Source organism: Anser cygnoides, chromosome 2, assembly GCF_040182565.1.
Source record: "Anser cygnoides isolate HZ-2024a breed goose chromosome 2, Taihu_goose_T2T_genome, whole genome shotgun sequence".
In the NCBI taxonomy this organism is placed as follows: domain Eukaryota; kingdom Metazoa; phylum Chordata; class Aves; order Anseriformes; family Anatidae; genus Anser; species Anser cygnoides.
In genome coordinates, this window is record NC_089874.1 from 5102696 (window position 1) to 5107771 (window position 5076).

Consider the following 5076-nt stretch of genomic DNA (forward strand, 5'->3'; position numbering starts at 1 on the left):
GATAAAATGTTTCGGGACAGTTTAGTCCTTTTCTTATCTGAGCGATTACGGTTATGTAAAGACTTTTCTTTCAAACACGGAGATGGAGTTTCATAAGCGAGAGACCAAAATAGTGCCAAGTAGCCAACCATCTCCCCTTGATCACACCGGATTAGTACAATTAATCTGTCCGCATTAGTGGCCAGCAGGGTTTTGCCTGGAGGATATAATATATATTTATTATTTCATATCTGATTTCCCACAAGAGGCAGAAAATTCAATCGTGGGCTTTTCTTCTCCCCATTATATTTTTGCAGATGGGGTTGTGGGATTTGGAAAATTACTGCGGGGCTCCTGGTCGGAGGCGGGGGGGACAGGTAGCAAGGGGGGGATGAGACTTCTGTTCGTTTGTACATCTTCTGAGAAAGAAGTCAGCAGGAATCGTCTGTCTGGGGAGAGCAGCCAGGCCGGAGGCCTCAGCTAGGCCCAAACACCCATCCGGTGACTTCGGTATAACCAGCAGCTTTCTGGCAGCCCTGACGACACTTTTCTGACAATATCACTGTTCCCTCCTAACACCACAAATAAATAAAACTCAGAAATACGGAATTATTTACCTGGAAGGGAATCAGAGCTATGTATTCCCTGTCTCCTATTCAGCTGCAGGAACGGTGCCCTGTAAGTTGCCTTTAACTAACGTGAAGCCCTTGAAGAAAGAGCAGAGCTTAGCTTGGCTCCCAAAATTAAAACCAAGAGGGAAAGTGCACGACAAGCATTCCCTGCTGTGGGTGTTTGGAAATAGGTGCTGAGGGTTTCTTAGTGTGCATTCAGTGCCACAGAGCAGCTGCGTTTCTTCCTAATATATTAAACAAGGACGCAGAGGCCTGGTCTGAAGCACCCCCTGCTTAACAGATCACAGATGAGTTGCCTCAAATGCCACTCCGATCACTTAAAAGTGGGCACAGATAGATGTGGCTGGATGGGGGATGACGGATGTGTGGGTCGAGCTGAAGGGAAGGAGGACAGCAGGATATGGCCCTGGTTCGTCCTGCACCTCCCAGCACCTGGGAGCCCACGCGTGGGCCTTCACAGACCAGACGCAGCCATCGGGGGATGTGAAGGGAGGAGAGGAGGAACAGCACTGACACACTGGGATCCTGCCTCTCAGGACTTACTTTGAAGCTGTCACCTGAAAGTTTTACCAAATATTCACAAGTTCTTGTTTTAGAAGAGAAAACGAACAGCTGTTTTCTACTTCCGAAAAGCAGGGAACACCGTGTGAAGCCAGAGCTAGGGTCCCGGCGATGCAAGCCGAATCACTGCTTAGAAAGACCAACAGGGTTTGTCAGCGTTTTTCACTTTTCACAGCTTGATGAAACGAATGAGCGATGCTCTCCCATCCCCTCGCAGGGCAGAGAGCTGCAGGTTACAGCAGAAAGCGGAGCGTTACTTGATCGGCTCGGATGGGAACATGGAAATGAGGGTGGCAGCGCGATGCGGAGTTGGATTGAGATTCAGCAGCGCCCGCTTATAAATACTTAACTCTGCCTATCTGGCGCAGGAGGTGAATCACGGGTCACAGCCAAGATAGGAATCAAAAAGGTTTAAGCTGACTTTCCAAAGTACATCTGTTGGCTCCGTCTTCGTTATGACAAGCCCTGCCCCTTCAGTTTTTTGTATCGGGGGTTTTGGCGAGGCGCACGCCTTCAGCCGTCGGCCGGGCTCCTCTCCCTGGTGTCCCCATCCATCAGCAGAGAAAAACAGGTGGTTTTGTGGTCCCTGCTCACAATTCCTGCCTAAAACTGAGACAAATCGTGTCCCAGACTCTGCTGATCATGGAGGCTGCCCAGGAGGCTACAATTGTCCATGTTGTAAATTAATTGCATTTAATTACAAGGATGCCCCCAACTACGTGAGCACGTGGGGATGGGGGTCCAAACCTCACTCTTACACCCCAGCTGTGCACTCCCCTAAAGAATATACCTCATTTCTAAAACTTTCTTAGAGCCACTGTCTTACTTGCATTAAAATCTGGGTTTCAGCAGCATTTTCAGCCATTGAATTAATGAGAGTTAGAATCATTAATTGCAGTTAAATGCGGTGCTGGAGGACCAGGGCTGCAACACGACTGAAACCCGAAAGTTAAAAATAAACCCTGCAGTTTCAGTGTGCAAATACCTTCCTGGTGTTTGCTATTTTCTGCCTGACAGCACCCTCTTCTGGGAGCCGGTGCTGCTTGCTGAAGGGTGCACCCTGCTCACTGCCCTGCACCTTGCATCGGCTTCTCGGTGCCCGAGCACCCTCCCAGGGGGGATTTTAGCAGGGTGGAACCAAACAGTCTCGTCTGCTCTTTCTGAGCCCCCTTTGAAGCAGTTTGCTGTGAGCTGGGAAGGGGCTGGAGCCCCTTGCCACCTCCGGTACCCCCGTCAGCATGTGGCCAGCAGGGCTGCAGAGTCCTCCTCCAAAACCATCCTCATCCTTTGCCCTCTGAGGTCTCCACTGGAGTGGATTTAGCAGCACAGCCGGCTCCAGGGCTTGCTTGTGGTTTAAATAACAAAGTTTATAAGTACCAGCCATGGGCTTATGTGTGTCCTGGGCTTGCGCTCCCCTTCGGAGGCAAAGTGGCAAAATCAAGACACAATTTGTTGCCTAATTAGCTCCTGGTGGTGGCTTCCCAGTCCTGGCTGTGAATTTGGGTCTGTTCTTACACAAAGGAAGTGGAACTGCTGCCTGTGAGAGTGCTTAATTACTTACTGACCTTTTTCAAGCAAGCAGAGCAGCAGGGGCTGGTGAGATGGCCAAAGAGGAATTGACCCACGTTTCCAGCCAGTGGTCGTGGGACACTGGGCAGTGGAAACAGCTGGGAATGGGTCTGACCCCTGCTCTGAGACAGGCAGGTCCCTCAGAGCAGCCCGAAATCCAAGTCAGGTTGTGGGCTCTTTCCATCAGCCCCTCTCAAGCACATGACAGACCCATAAAACTGCCACTTTAACTCAGGGAGACAGTTTGGGGAGGAAAAGGAAGATTGAAAGCTGTCACCACCACGATGAATTCATGCAACCAAGCCCAGCAAAACAAAATGAAAGCGGCAGCACGGTGATTTTTGGCACGGTGAAACTCCCACCCTCAGTGCCTGTGCCCACCCCTCCCTTCCCAGTGCCCCCAGTCCATCTGCTGCTGCAGAAGTTTGACTAAACCTAAAGGAAATTGTTCCGAAATGCTAATTATTGTTTGCCTGCCGATCTGGAGAAGGTATCAGCCGCTAGCACAGAAAAAGCAGCTTCCAGTCACACGAGTCAATTGGTGCTTTCAAGCATCCTCTTCTGCACTCCTTTTTGTAAAGCCCTCCCTTGCTGAGCACCAGACCTGTGTATGCAAGGCTCTGACGAAGCAGCTACAGCCTCTCAGCACAGGTTGATGCACCTGCAGCTGCCACGTGCCAGCAGCAGCAGATGCCTCGAGTACACCAAGGCCAAATTGAGGCATGGATCAGTCCTCAGGATTAGCCAACAGAGCAGGAAGGGAAGGCAGGTAAATTGCAACCTGCAGCTCTGCTGCTCACGTCCTTCCTACCATCACTTCTCTCCCAAAGGAACTCAGACCAGACCCTCGAGAGCATTGGATTTATTTTTTCCTACCTAATCCTCTATGATTCAGAGGAATTTACAGCTTTTTATTATGTTGGCTCATCATTTGATATCAGTGCACAGCACTGTCTCCGGTCGCGTTTTAAAGAAAATCCTTGCGACTGTGCAGAAGACTCTGCTGAATGATTTCCAGCTTGGCTTCCCCTACAACCACGTCGCAACAACAGAACCGAGCCCTGCGAGAGGTGCTTTGGGATTCGGCCTGGAGGCACGTGCCAAGGAGAGGCGATGGCTGAACGCTGAGCCTGCTGCCAGGGCTCCCCGAAGCTGCCAGCCCAGGACATCACCTACCTCTGGCCAGCCACATCCAGCACGGTGCTAGAATTCGTGTTTCCCACCTTAACTCTAACTAGCTGCTTTAAACCCCAACAAAGCTGACATCCTTGCACCATATCCAGATTGTAGAATTCAGATCTTTTTGTACAAGTCACATCTTGAGAGATTCACTTTGGGATTTTTGGCCAAAGACAGGCAGCTGGGTGGCTTGGAAGCTGTGCCGAGAGTCCCCGCAGGGTGACTGGCTCAGATGCGTTAGTGACAGGAGCAGACAGCCAGGCAGTTGAGTGGCATCTGTCCTCTCCATCAGCACCAATCCCAGTCCCAACTACTTTGTGAGGTTGGTTCCTAGCAGGGATGGAAAACCCTACAAGAGGTTTCTAGCCCAGGGATGGAAAACCCCACAACAGCAGTACCAGAGCCCACCCCAAGGGCTAGAGGACATCTGAACAGGCTGAGAAGAAATGCTGTGGAAGGTGAGCTGACCTTGCCTCTCCACCTTAGTGGGGTAAGACTGAAACACCAGCAGGTGTTAGGTCTCTCACCTGGTCTGGCTCACACAGGGTTTAGTGCTCCCCAAACACAAGGGTGCCATTCCCCTCTCCAGTGCGTTTAAGACACACAGCACACAGGTTTGAATTCCTCCAGCACCCCTGGAAGTCAAGGGGGTACCTGGGTTCTTTTCTCACCTGCTTGGGGCAGTCTCGGTCCTTGCTGCCGGAAGACAGTTCATGGAAAAGCAGAGAGAGAGATCCTGCCCACATTCCTGCTCTCCACACTCCCAGCTGCTCGCTTCCCTCAGCCAAGCGAGCCAACCATGCCAAGCGAGAACAAGAACTGGATTTTCCACCCCCCCCCCTCTGTTCACCTGCAGGCAAGTGCTCCGAATTCTGCAGAATATCGTTAAACACCCGCAGCCAAAAGAAAGCGCTGAACTCATCTCTTACAGGAGCTGCTTGAAGCGCTGTAAGAGGACTGACACATTGATCATCCCCTTACGAGCGAGGCCAGGCAGCCTGTACCATCTCGCACGAGCGTCCAAGGTGATTAGAATCTATGATAGGTGTCATCCCTAAATTCTTGAGGAGCCATGATAAATCTGTAATACCCACAGTCATAACCAGCATTAAAAAAAAAAATCTGGAAAAAGTACAAGGCTGCATGAACACAGAGA